Source organism: Symphalangus syndactylus, chromosome 13, assembly GCF_028878055.3.
Source record: "Symphalangus syndactylus isolate Jambi chromosome 13, NHGRI_mSymSyn1-v2.1_pri, whole genome shotgun sequence".
NCBI classification, from domain to species: domain Eukaryota; kingdom Metazoa; phylum Chordata; class Mammalia; order Primates; family Hylobatidae; genus Symphalangus; species Symphalangus syndactylus.
The window spans coordinates 61,925,926-61,939,679 of NC_072435.2; the positions used below are offsets into that span (position 1 = coordinate 61,925,926).

The window sequence follows — 13,754 nt, forward strand, 5'->3', positions numbered from 1 at the left end:
TGGCACGAAGAATTTGTGAGCTTGGGGGAGGAAAAGTGCTGGGATTCTGGGACTTTGCATTGGAACTTGGTGCTTCCCTATCACAATGGAAAGCAATACCAGGCAGAAGTCAGCCAACACCCATGGAGGAAGCATTTGGACCAGCCCTAGCTAGAGGGGAATCCTCCATCCTAGCAGTTGGCATGTGAGCTCCGACAAGCCCCACCACAGTGGACTAAAGTGGTTTAGGGCCCTAAATCAACTTGAAAGACAGTCTAAGCCACAGGAACTGCAATTTCTAGGCAAGTCCTAGTGCTGTGCTGGGCTAAGAGCCCATTGAGTTGCTGGGCATGTGACCTAGTAAGATACCAGCTGTGGTGGCTAAGGGAGTGCTTGCACCACTCCTCCCCCAAGCCCAGGCAGCACAGTTTGCAGTTCCAAAAGTGACCCCTTCCATCTGCTTGAGGAGAGAAGAGGGAAGAGTAAAGAGGACTTTGTCTCGCAACTTGGATACCAACTCAGCTACAGTCAGATAGGGCACCACACAAAGTTGGGAGGACCCCATTGCAGGCTGTAGCTTTTGAACAAGATTTCTAGACAAAACCTGGGCCAAAACTCACTGCCTTGAAGGGAAGAACCCAATTCTGGCAGGTTTCATCAGCTGCTGACTTAAGAGCTCTTGGCCCTGAATAATTAGCAGTGGTAGCCAGGTAGTACATGCCATGGGCCTTGGGTGAGAATCTGAGACATGCTGGCTTCAAGTGTGACCTAGCATATTCCCAACTGTGGTGGCCATGAGGAAAGACTCTTTCTGCTTGAGAAAAACAGAGGAAGAGTAAAGGGAACTTTGTCTTGCAACTTAGGTACCAGTTTGGCCACAGAGGAGTAGAGCACCAAGTGGGCCCTTGGGGTTCCCATTCCAGGCCTTGGCTCATGAATGGCATTTATGGACCTGCTTTGGGCTAGAGGGGAGCCCACTGCCCTGAAGGGAGAATCCTGGGGCTGGAAGCATTCATTACAAGCTGACTGAAGAGACCATGGACCTTAAGTGAACATCGGTGGTACTTTGGCAGTATTCCCCATGGCACGTTGGAGGTGGTGGCCATGGGGAGAGGCTACTCTGCCTGTGGAAAGCAGAGGGTGGAGTGGGAAGGACTTTTTATTGTGCTTTGGGTACCAGCTCAGCTGCAGTAGAATAGAGCACTAGGTAGCTTTTTAACGTTCCTGACTCCAGGACCTGGCTCCTGAATGCCATCTCTGAACCCATCCAGGACCCAGAGGAACTCTCTACCCTGAAGGGAACTCTTCACCCTGAAGGGTGGCTGGTTCTGCCACTTGCTGATTATAGAGTTCTAGGGCCTTGAGAAAACATAGGTGGTAGCCAAGTAGTGGTTACAGAAGGCCTTGGGTGAGACCTACTGCTGTGCTGGCTTCAGGTCTGACCCAGTGCAGTCCCAGTGATAGTGGCCACAGGGGTGCATGTGTCACTCCTTCCCCATCTCCAGGTGGCTCAGCACAGAGAGAGACTCTGTCTGTTTGGGAGAAAGTATGGCAAGAGAGTAAGAGTCTCTACCTAGTAATCCAGATAATTTTTCTGGATCTTATCCAAAACCACCAAGATGATGCCTCTATGAGTCTATAAGAGCCATAGCATTACTGGGCTTGGGGTGCCCCCTAATGCAGATATGGCTGCAGTGACCAAAAAATTAGATCCCAACACCCACATCCCTTCAAATACCTGCAGAGCTCTCCCAAGAAGGATGGGTACAAACAAGCCCAGACTGCGACGACTACAATAAATACTTAACTCATCAATGTTCAGACACTGAAGAACATCTATAAACATTAAGACCATCTAAAAACATGACTTCATCAAATGAATAACATAAGGCACCAGGGACCAAACCCAGAGAAATAGAGTTATGTAACCTTTCAGAGAGAGAATGCAAAATAGGTGACTGGAGGAAACTCGATGAAATTCAAGATAATACAGTGAAGAAATTCAGAATCCTATCAGATAAATTTAACAAAGAGATTCAAATAATTAAAAAGAATTGAGCAGAAATCCTGGAGTTGAAAACATGCAATTGACATACTAAAGAATGCACCATAGTCTCTTAATAGGAGAAGTGATCAAGCAGAAGGAAGAATTAATGAACTTGAAGACAGTCTATTTGAAAATAGAGGAGACAAAAGAAAAAAGAATGAAAAAGGAATAAGGCATGCCTATTAGACCCAGAAAATAGCCTCAAAAGGGCAAACCTAAGAGTTATTAGCCTTAATGAGGATGTAGAGACAGATAGGGATGTACAGACAGATACTATTCAAAGTGATAATAACAGAGAACTTCCCAAACCTAGAGAAATATATCAATATTTAAGTACAAAAAGATTATAGAACACCAAACAGATTGAACCCAAAGACTGCCTCAAGGCATTTAATAATCAAACTCTCAAAGGTAAAGGAAAATGAAAGAATCCTAAAGGCAGCAAGAGAAAATAAACAAATAACATAGAATGGAGCTCTAGTAAATCTAGCAGCAGACTTTTCAATGGAAATCTTACAGGCCAGGAGAGCATGGCATTACATATTTAAAGTACTGAAAGAAAAAGAACTTTTATCCTCGAATAGTATATCTGGCAAAAATTGCTTTAAGCATGAAGGAGAAATAAAGATCTTACCAGACAAACAAAAGCTGAGGGATTCCATGAGCACCAGACCTGTCCTACAAGAAATGCTAAGGGGAATTCTTCAATCTGAAAGGAAAGGATGTTAGTGAGCAATAAGAAATCATCTGAAGTTACAAAATTCACTGGTAATAGTAAGCACCAAGAAAAACACAATATAACACTGTAATGGTGGTATGCAAACTTAAGAAGAAAGACTAAATGATGAACCAATCAAAAATAATAACTATGACAACTTTTCAAGAAATAGCCAGTATGATAAAACATTAAAAAAAACAACAACAAAAAGTTAAAAAGCAGGGGGACAAGTTGAAGTGCAGAATTTTCATTAGTTTTCTTTTTGTGTATTTGTTTATGCAATCAGTGTTAAGTTGTCATCAGTTTAAAATAATGGGTTGTAAGACAGTATTTGCAAGCCTTATGGTAACCTCAAATTGAAAACATACAACAGATACATAAAGTATAAAAAGGAAGTGATTAAAACATACCACCAGAGAAAAATTACCACTAAAAGGAAGAAAGGAAGGAATGACAGAAAAAAAATAAGACCACAAAACAACCACAAAACTAATAAGAAAATGGCAGTAGTAAATCCTTACTTCTCAATAATAACATTGAATGTAAATGGACTAAACTCTCCAATCAAGAGACACAGAGTGGCTGAATGGATAAAAAATAAGACTCAACTATCTGTTGTCTACAAGAAACACACTTCACCTATAATGACTCATATAGACTGAAAACAAGGGATGGAAAAAGACATCCTATGCCAATGGAAACCACAAAAGGGCAGAAATTTAAAAAGTAATCCCATTTACAACAGCTACAAATAAAATTAAATAGCTAGGAATTAAAAGAAGTGAAAGGTCTTTACAATGAAAACTTTAAAACCTTGATGAAAGAAATTGAAGAGGACACACAAAAAATGGAGAAAGATACTCCATGTTCATGGATTGGAAGAATCAATTCATTACGATGTCATACTACCAAAAGCAATCTACCAAGTCAATGCAATCTCTATTGAAATATCAATGACATTCTTCACAGAAATAGAAAAAACAATCCTAAAATTTATATGGACCCACAAAAGACCCAGAATAGCCAAAAGTATCCTGAGGAAAAATAAAACTGGAGGGATCACATTACCTGACTTCAAAATATACTACAGTTCTATAGAAGCCAAAACTGCATGGTACTGGCATAAAAACAGATACACAGACCAATGGAACAGAACAGAGAACCCAGAAACAAATCCATACACCTACAGAGAACTCATTTTCAACAAAGGTGCCAAGAACATACACTGGGGAAAAGACAGTTTCTTCAATAAATCATGCTGGGAAAACTAGATATCTACACGCAGAAGAATGAAACTAGACCCCCATCTCTTGCCATATATAAAAATCAAATCAAAGTGGATTAAAGAATTAAATCCCAGACCTCAAATTATGAAACTACTACAAGGAAACATCAAGGGCACTCTCCAGGACATTGATTTGGGCAAAAATTTCTTGAGTAATAGTCCACAAGCACAGGCAACCAAAGTAAAAATGGATAAATGGGATCACATCAAGTTAAAAAGCTTCTGCACAGCAAAGGAAACAATCAACAAAGTGAAGAGACAACCCACAGAATGGGAGAAAATATTTGTAAACTATACATCTGACAAGGGATTAGTAACCAGAATATACAAGGAGCTCAAACAACTCTATAGTAAAAGTTTTAATATAATAATCCAATTGAAAAATGGGCAAAATATTTGATTAGACATTTCTCAAAAAAAAGAGAGACAAATGGCAAACAGGTATATGAAATGGTGCTCAACATCATTGATCAGCAGAGAAATCCAAATCAAAACTACAATTAAATATAATATCTCACCCCAGTTCAAAGAAAGGGAATAACAAATGCTGGTGAGGACATGGAGAAAAGGGAAGTCTTGTACACTGTTGGTGGGAATATAAATCAGTACAATCACAATGCAGAGCAGTTTGGCGGTTCCTCACAAAACTAAAAGTAGAGCTACCATAGGATCCAGCAATCCCTAGCAGCATATACCCATATACTGCTAGGTATATGCCCTAAAGAAAGGAAATTGATATATCAAAGAAATATCTGCACTCCCATATTTATTGCAGCACTATGTACAACAATCAGGATTTGGAAGCAACCTGTGTTCATCAACAGATGAATGGATAAAGCAAATGTGGTACATATACACAATGGAGTACTATTCAGCCCTAAAAAAGAATGAGATCCTGTCATTTGCAACAACATGGATGGAAAAAAGGTCATTATGTTAAGCGAAATAAGCCAGGCACAGAAAGACAAACACATGTTGTCACTTAATTGTGGGAGCTGAAAATTAAAACAATTGAACTCATGGTGCTAGAGAGTAGAATAATGGTTACCAGAAGCTGGGAAGATAGCAGGGGAGTGGAAGGAAAGTGGGGATGGCTAATGGGTACAAAAACATTAGAAAGAATGAATAAGATGCAGTATTTGATAACACAGCAGATGACTATAGTTGATAATAATTGTACATCTTAAAATAACTAAAAGAGTATAATTGGATTGTTTGTAGCACAAAGGATAAGTGCTTGAGGTGATGAATACCCCATTTACCCTGATGTGATGATTATGCATTTCATGGTTGTATCAAAACATCTCATGTACCCCATAAATATATATACCTACTATATACCCACAAAAATTAAAAACTAAAAAAAAATACTGACTTAAAGAAATAGAAAATTATAACAATATGGTTAGTTATGACTATTTAGAAAAACAAAGGGTTAATCTGGGGCTAAGTTGGGACAGTCACTTGAAAAATATTTGCAAATGGTTCATTATGCCCTAACAAGCCAGCCCTATTGCCTCGCCTCTGGCAAGTCACTAAATCCTTGTGTGCCCTAATCTCTGAACTGTAAAATGAGAGAACTGAAGTATATGGCTTAAAAAAAAATACCATATTTTATTGACTTTAAGGTGCCAGCGATTGTAAGGCACACTGTTATTTTATTGGCTGCTAACAAAGAATATGGCTGGGTTCAGCGGCTCATGCCTGTAATCCTAGTACTTTGGGAGGCTGAGGTGGGAGGATTGCTTGAGCTAAGGAGTTTGAGACCACCCTGGACAACTTAGCCAAACTCTGTCTCTACAAAAAAATTTAAAAATTACCCAGGCATGGTGGTGTGCTCCTGTAGTCCCAGCTACCTGGTGGGGGATACGGGGTGCTAAGGTGAGAGGATTGCTTGAGCCTGGGAGGTTGAGGCTGCAGTGAGCCATGATTGCACTACAGCACTCCAGCCTGGGCCAGAGCAAGATCCTGTCTCAAACAAAACAAAATAAAACAAAAGAATATGCTGTCAATCAAATTACAACATAATGCTTATCACTAAGGTTGTTTAAGTATTATACTTATTAAATAACTCAAAGTGCATGCATTAAAAGAAAAATGTCAGTGAAATAAATCAGTCAAGATGCTCCTACAACTTTTCCACATTTACCCTCTGAACCAGTGTCATTGATGTCTATAATTTCTATATGACATTGTCCTCATCACCAGTCCTTTGGGCACCAAGAGCACTGTGATGCTGCATTTTTTACAGTGCTCTGTTGTTGCCCCTTGGATTTTCTTTCAAGCTGCTGAGTCTCATTTGGCAAGTTTCAATTTTTTTGAAAAATTACTTTATGAAGCTTGAAGAAAAATTGAGTATAATTAAACTATAATCTGGGGTTAGATATAACTTAATAATAGTTCAATTCCAAAAGAAAAGTTATTGCAGGTGAGACCATAACATTTCCCAACACGATTTTAAGACGCTGTGCTGATTTCTCAAAACAACTCTGAGGAACCCATATTTACAGTAGAAGGAGTTTTTATGAAAAACCTGGCATTATGTATCTTTGTTACGTGATTATATATGTATGTACGTATAATACAATGTTAGATGCACCATCACCCCTGACCCCCTGCCGCACAGTTGAAAATCCACATGTAATTTTTGACTACCCCAAAACTTAACTATTAATAGCCTACTGTTGACTGGAAGATTTACTGACAACATAAACATATATTGTGTATGTTATATGTATGATATACTATATTCTTATAATAAAGAGAAGAGAATGTTGTTAAGAAGATCATAAGGAAGAAAATATATTTCCTATTTAATAAGTGGAAGAGGATCATCATAAAGGTCTTCATCCTTGTCTTCTTCACGTTAGGTAGGCTGAGGAGGAGGAAGAGGAGGGTTGGACTTGCTATCTCAGGGGTGGCAGAGGTGGTAGAAAATCTGTGTTTATGTAGACCTGTGCAGTTCAAACCCATGTTATTCAAGGGTCAACTGCATATATATGTATGTATACAGTTATACTATATATACAGTATATACACTATATATACTGTGTGTATGTGTGTATATACACATATAATCCAACATATGAACTGTATATACACAAACACACACATAATCCCACATCATAAGAACTAGAAAACAGAAGTTGTATTCCTTAACATCAGTATTATAGTGTAGAGTTTGAGGCTTGGATTTAGAAATGCTTTCAATATGTAGGGTTTGGAAAAGGAGCAAACATCTTGTTTTTAAAACCTGAAGTTTTTCTCAGGACTTATGACCGTAACTGCCACAGAGGAAAAAAGGGAAGCTTTTCCCACTGTAATTGTTCATCTGTGTCAGAAAGTCCCATATCCTGTGTAGATCTTATAAATATTTTGCTAGATTTATGGCAAAGAGAGACATTGATGCTGCAACTGAAGCAAAACACAAACTCAAAAAAGACAAACAGAAGAAACCCAAGAAAGGAAGGAGAAGGAAATCCAACGGGAGACAAGCTTATTTCATGAAGATGGAAGATGTTGGGTTTATGATGAACCATTACTGAATTATCTTGGTGCTGCCAAGCACTGGGCTAGGAATTTCTATTTACTTGATTTTTTATGTTATTGCAAATGGTACTGCTTTTTAAATTTCCAATTATTCATTGTATATAATTAAATACAATTGATATTTAATTGTAAAAAAAAAAAACACAAGAAAGTCTCATATCCCTGAGAAACCATTGCAATAAGAAGGGAATGAACAGGTTCTCCCAAAGGGAGAATGTTTGTTGCTTAATTATGCTTACTGCCCTGGCCATCAGGTATAAACTTTACATTTCCTAGCCCAATGCTTGGCAGCACCAAGATAATTCAGTAATGGTTCATCATAAACCCAACATCTTCCATCTTCATGAAATAAGCTTCTCTCCCATTGAATTTCCTTTTCCTTCCTTTCTTGGGTTTCTTCTCTTTGTCTTTTTAAAGTTTGTGTTTTGCTTCAGTTGCTGCATCAATGTCTCTGATTTTTTAAAAAATATTTTAAGTTCTAGGATACATGTGCACAACATGCAGGTTTGTTACATATGTATACATGTGCCATGCTGGTGTGCTGCACCCATTAACTCATCATTTACATTACACATTTCTCCTAATGCTATCCCTCCCCTCTCCCCCCACCACACAACAGGCTCTGGTGTGTGATGTTCCCTACCCTGTGTCCAAGTGTTCTCATTGTTCAGTTCCCACCTATGAGTGAGAAGATGCGGTGTTTGGTTTTCTGTCCTTGCAATAGTTTGCTCAGAATGATGGTTTCCAGCTTCATCCATGTCCCTACAAAGGACATGAACTCATCCTTTTTTATGGCTGCATAGTATTCCACGGTATATATGTGCCATATTTTCTTAATCCAGTCTATTATTGGTGGACATTTGGGTTGGTTCCAAGTCTTTGCTGTTGTGAATAGTGCCACAATAAACATATGTGTGCATGTGTCTTTATAGCATCACGATTTATAATCCTTTAGGTATATACCCAGTAATGGGATGGCTGAGTCAAATGGTATTTCTAGTTCTAGACCCTTGAGGAATCGCCACACTGTCTTCCACAATGGTTGAACTAGTTTACAGTCCCACCAACAGTGTAAAAGCGTTCCTATTTCTCCACATCTTCCCCAGCACCTGTTGTTTCCTGACTTCTTAATGATCACCATTCTAACTGGTGTGAGATGGTATCTCATTGTGGTTTTGATTTGCACTTCTCTGATGGCCAGTGATGATGAGCATTTTTTCATGTGCCTGTTGGCTACAGACATGTCTTCTTTTGAGAAGTGTCTGTTCATACCCTTCACCCACTTTTTGATGGGGTTGATTTTTTCTCGTAAATTTGTTTAGGTTCTTTGTAGATTCTGGATATTAGTCCTTTGTTAGATGGGTAGATTGCAAAAATTTTCTCCCATTCTGTAGGATGCCTGTTCACTCTGATGGTAGTTTCTTTTGCTGTGCAGGAGCTCTTTAAATAAATCCCATTTGTCAATTTTGGCTTTTGTTGCCATTGCTTTTGGTGTTTTAGTCATGAAGTCCTTGCCCATGCCTATGGCCTGAATGGTATTGCCTAGGTTTTTTTCTAGGGTTTTTATGGTTTTAGGTCTAACATTTAAGTCTTTAATCCATTTTGAATTAATTTTTGTACAAGGTATAAGGAAGTGATCCAGTTTCAGGTTTCTACATATGGCTAGCCAGTTCTCCTAGCACCATTTATTAAATAGGGTATCCTTTCCTCATTGCTTGTTTTTGTCAGGTTTATCAAAGATTACATGATTGTAGATGTGTGGTACTATTTCTGAGGGCTCTGTTCCGTTCCATTGGTCTATATCTCTGTTTTGGTACCAGTACCATGCTGTTTTGGTTACTGTAGCCTTGTAGTATAGTTTGAAGCCAGGTAGCGTGATGCCTCCAGCTTTGTTCTTTTGGCTTAGGATTGTCTTGGCAACGCAGGCTCTTTTTTGGTTCCATATGAACTTTAAAATAGTTTTTTTCCAATTCTGTGAAGAAAGTCATTGGTAGCTTGATGGGGATGGCATTGAATCTACAAATTACCTTGGGCAGTATGGCCATTTTCACGATATTGATTCTTTCTATCCATGAGCATGGAATGTTTTACCATTTGTTTGTGTCCTCTTTTATTTCATTGAGCAGTGGTTTGTAGTTCTCCTTGAAGAGGTCCTTCACATCCCTTGTAAGTTGGATTCCTAGGTATTTTATTCTCTTTGAAGCATTTGTGAATGGGAGTTCACTCATGACTTCACTGTTTGTCTGTTACTAGTGTATAGGAATGCTTGTGATTTTTGCACATTGATTTTGTATCCTGAGACTGCTGAAGTTGCTTATCAGCTTAAGGAGATTTCGGGCTGAGACGATGGGGTTTTCTAAATATACAATCATGTCATCTGCAAACAGGGACAATTTGACTTCCTCTTTTTCTAATTGAATACCCTTTATTTCCTTCTCCTGCCTGATTGCCCTGGCCAGAACTTCCAACACTATGTTGAATAGGAGTGGTGAGAGAGGACATCCCTGTCTTGTGCCAGTTTTCAAAGGGAATGCTTCCAGTTTTTGCCCATTCAGTATGATATTGGCTGTGGGTTTGTCATAAATAGCTCTTATATTTTGAGATACATCCCATCAATACCTAATTTATGGACAGTTTTTAGCATGAAGGGCTGTTGAATTTCGTCAAAGGCCTTTTCTGCATCTATTGAGATAATCATGTAGTTTTTGTCTTTGGTTCTGTTTATATGTTGGATAATGTTTATTGATTTGTGTATGTTGAACCAGCCTTGTATCCCAGGGATGAAGCCCACTTGATTGTGGTGGATAAGCTTTTTGATGTGCTGCTGGATTCGGTTTGCCAGTATTTTATTGAGGATTTTTGCATCAATGTTCATCAGGGATATTGGTCTAAAATTCTCTTTTTTGTTGTTGTTGTGTCTCTGCCAGGCTTTGGTATCAGGATGATGCTGGTCTCATAAAATGAGTTAGGGAGGATTCCCTCTTATTCTATTGATTGAAACAGTTTCAGAAGGAATGGTACCAGCTGTTCTTTGTATCCCTGGTAGAATTCAGCTGTCAATCCATCTTCCAAAAAAAATCCAGGACTTTTTTTTGGTTGGTAAGCTATTAATTATTGCTTCAATTTCAGAGCCTGTTATTGGTCTATTCAGGGATTCAACTTCTTCCTAGTTTAGTCTTGGGAGGGTGTATGTGTCTAGGAATTTACCCATTTCTTCTAGATTTTCTAGTTTATTTTCGTAGAGGTGTTTATAGTATTCTCTGATGGTAGTTTGTATTTCTGTAGGATCAGTGGTGATATCCCCTTTATCATTTTTTATTGCATCTATTCTCTATTTCTTCTTTATTAGTCTTGCTAGCGGTCTATCAATTTTGTTGATCTTTTCAAAAAACCAGCTCCTGGATTCATTGATTTTTTGAAGATTTTTTTTGTGTCTCTATCTCCTTCAGTTCTGCCCTGATCTTAGTTATTTCTTGCCTTCAGCTAGGTTTTGAATGTTTTTGCTCTTGCTTCTATAGTTCTTTTAATTGTGATGTTAGGATGTCGATTTTAGATCTTTCCTGCTTTCTGTTGTGGGCATTTAATGCTATAAATTTCCCTCTGCACACTGCTTTAAATGTCTCCCGGAGATTCTGGTATGTTGTGTCTTTGTTCTCATTGGTTTCAAAGAACATCTTTATTTCTGCCTTCATTTCATTATTTACCCAGTAGTCATCCAAAATTGACCACATAGTTGGAAGTAAAGCACTCCTCAGCAAATGTAAAAGAACAGAAATTATAACAAACTGTCTCTCAGACCACAGTGCAATCAAATTAGAACTCAGGATTAAGAAACTCACTCAAAATCGCACAACTACATGGAAACTGAATGTCTCTGATTTTTAAGTTGAAAGTACATCCTTCTAAAGACAGTGGGATTCATATTTTTTCGATCTTTCAACTTCCTGACTATCTTCTTGATTATAGACATCTTCTTGGTATCTACAAAGACTGCATTTTCCCCTGTTGCATATTTTGCATACATTACACCATTCCATTCCCCTTCAGTTGAGCAAAAGGCTTCTCATCCTTTGGAGAAAGAAATCACAGTGGTAATTCTGTGCTTCCTGTCTCCAGAGAAAGGTTCAGTGTGGAAGATGATGTTTGCACTATCACCAGTTTTGGAATAATTAATATTGCATTCTCTTCCTAGTTCCTTTCAGAGCACTGTGAGGATAGACCATCCACAAACACTGGGGAATGTGAGGATGTAATGTTTCTCATAGTTAAAACACAAGACACAGGGCTTGTGGCCCCACCCTATGTTGTGTGTCCCAACTGACATCCTAAGGAATTTTGATTAGGTCCAGATATCACCAATGAGTTGAATCTTTTTGATAAACACTCAGCATAAAAGGCTGAAGTAGGTGGATGATGGGAAATCTCTTCAGTCACAAATTTTACATTGTTTTTGGAAACCCAGGGAACTGATCCTTCTAAAACTAGCTCTGTGTTCTCTTTGGTATCATTTGGTAATGTCCATTGACACTGAAAGATCTTGCTAAAATGACTTTTTGACAATCGATTCTTTCCTTCTTGCATGAAAGGCTGAGAGGTACCATCTCACATTCTGAACCATTCAATCCCTGGTCACCAATGTTCGCAAAAAGGTTGGATATGCAAAAAACGTCTGCATATGCTTCTAAAAGAGATCCTCTTTCAAGAAAAAATGGTGGAAGAACTACTTTAGTAAGATCCATACTAAGCCTAACCTGTGACAAGAGGTGCGTGGTAACGCTCTTATGCTCCTCCATGGACCCTGCCTCCTCCTCCTCAGCTCTCTCATCATGTGAATCAAGAGTCAGCATCACTTGTTCCATTGGATGTGAAAGAATTAAGTGATTCTGTGCTACCTGGGCACTTTAGTCTGTTTTCCACACTGCCACGTGTCAAGATTGACACAGATTCAGAAGAATCTATTAAGTGCTTTGGGGATGAGCCATGTTGATGACATTCATCAGCATTGTAGAATTCATCTTCACTGCTGGAATAAGAGAATTCTGGGATTGTATTTAGAGAAGCCATTGACATGGCTTGGAGAAGTTAGACTGCTACTAGGTGGTGAATGGGCACTGCCTCTACTATTTGGTGTTGGAGTCTAATGATGTCCCAAGGTAACTAGTACAGGTCCAACTGGTCAGGAAGATGAACTCTGCTCTGTCTTATGCAGTTGAGTAGGTTCCAGAGGCAGGTGAGACAGTCTGGGAAGGCATTGTGCTGATCACAGGTTCCAAGAGACTAGGTTGATACATTGCATCTACAAGATTAATAGTACTTATAATTCTATCTGCATGCTTCGCTTCTCAGCATTATTCTGGTCTTTAGCAGTCTGCATCAACACAGTGCAGTGTTTAATTGATTCCACCATGCTATTTGCTTCTCTTCGAGAGTTTCAGTTTTCTTTCTCTGCTTATTATCTTTGCAGTTTTGAAGCTTGTGATAAAAAAACTTTAATTGTTCTATCAAGATTTGTAGGTAGGCATCAGCCTCCGGAGCAGTGGCTCACGTCTGTAATCCCAGCACTTTGGGAGGCCAAGGTGGGTGGATCATGAGGTCAGGAGTTCAAGACCAGCCTGGCCAAGATGTGAAACCCCGTCTCTGCTAAAAATACAAAAATTAGCTGGGTGCGGTGGCAGGTGCCTGTAATCCCAGCTACTGGGGAGGCTGAGGCAGGAGAATCACTTGAACCCAGGGGACGGAGGTTGCCGTGAGCCGAGATCGTGCCACTACACTCCAGCCCGGGTGACAGAGGGAGACTTCGTCTGAAAAAAAAAGAAGTTAAGTTTCCTGTCAAAGTTTTGGACACTAGGAACAAATCCTGAATCCAAATCTCTGGAGGTGACAAGGAAGGAGGCAAGGAAAGTGTGACATCTGAGCCCAGAGCCTGGCCCTGGGCAGGCACCAGGGACCATGGGACTCAGGAGTGGAGGTTGGCCCTCTCCCAGACCCTCAGGGTGTACTCACTCCATAAGTGTCCAGCAAGAAAGTCATTTGCAAGACCCCCACACTCTGTGCCTCCAGGAGACGGGGCTGGGGGCTGCTTCTGAGCACCCCTTTTCCTTCTCCACTTGATTGGATTCTCATTTGGCAAGTTTTGATACTTGTGCTTTTGAGCTTATGGGAAAGTGTCAACAGAA

General features: G+C 39.4%; 1 protein-coding gene and 1 pseudogene across 12 annotated transcripts in view; both read right to left on the reverse strand.

Moving 5' to 3' along the window:
- The window catches only part of GRIP1 (glutamate receptor interacting protein 1), a 716,930-nt gene that overhangs the window by 197,409 nt on the left and 505,767 nt on the right, over positions 1–13,754 (reverse strand). The window lies entirely within an intron of this gene.
- Positions 573–13,000, reverse strand: LOC129459316 (oxysterol-binding protein-related protein 9-like; annotated as a pseudogene).